Here is a 1058-nt window from a genome sequence, read left to right as displayed (position 1 = left end):
ATAATGACATCTATAGCAGAAAGCTGACTTTGAGAAGTTTAAAAAAATACTATTTTAATATTTAACTTTATTCTGTTTAATGAAATTGGTAGTGATTTGTTTATGTTCTAGAATCTGAGAAGAAATCAAATAATTCATTTTGGGAATGATTCACCTTAAAGTAATAACTGTCGCCCAGGATATTCAGAAATAAGATTGGATAATTAAAGGACTAACTTGAGGCTAATTCATCACAACAGCTTTGTGGCCAAAGTATATGAAAGCAAAAAAGGAATAATTCAGTGGTTTTGAATATATGGGAAAATATAGCATAGAAAATAATAAGAAGTTATTAAAATTAAAATTTAAAGACATTTAATATTCCATTCACATTTATATGTGGATTATTGCACATAAATGTATAAAATAAAACTAAAGAAGTAGCATGTTACTAATGACAATACAAATCAAAAGGACAGAAGTTGGGGGAGAAATGGAGTTGTGGATCTAAGGATAGTCGGAGGGAGGTAGTGGTAGAAGGATGTAATCAATAAGTATTGTATACATGTATGAAACATTCAAAAACTGAAAACACTTCACAATGATACATCTAACTTGTTCTGTGAAACCATTTATACTTATGGGTTTTTATACAGCAGCATGTAATGAAGAGTATTGTTGATGAATGAAAACACATAATGTTACTTGAATATAAAGTTACATCTCTTGGCCTGAGGGCATTTTGTCTGCTATATATTTATTTGTGAAAAAGAAATAGCTTTGAAAATATTAAAAACACAGTATTAGTGTTAATTAATAGTTTAGAGATGTGGTGAACTAAATAAATCTCTTACAACTACTTAGGCAAATAGCACATTTTACTGAGAACTCAAGAACAATGGCAGTGGGTTTTTGATCCTACTTCACGTATTGGCTTTGTAGGACCCTAGGCAGTTTGGATGCTCACCTTACTAGACCTGGATGGAGGTGGGTGGTCCTTGGACTTCCCACAGGGCAGGGAACCCTGATTGCTCTTTGGGCTGACGAGGGAGGGGGACTTGATTGGGGAAGGGGGAGGG

This window comes from Alexandromys fortis, unplaced genomic scaffold (assembly GCF_014885135.2).
Source record: "Alexandromys fortis isolate MF-2015 unplaced genomic scaffold, M_Fortis_MF-2015_v1.1 scaffold_40, whole genome shotgun sequence".
In the NCBI taxonomy this organism is placed as follows: Eukaryota; Metazoa; Chordata; class Mammalia; order Rodentia; family Cricetidae; genus Alexandromys; species Alexandromys fortis.
The sequence above is the reverse complement of the archived record's forward strand: the minus strand, read 5'-3'. Positions refer to the sequence as shown.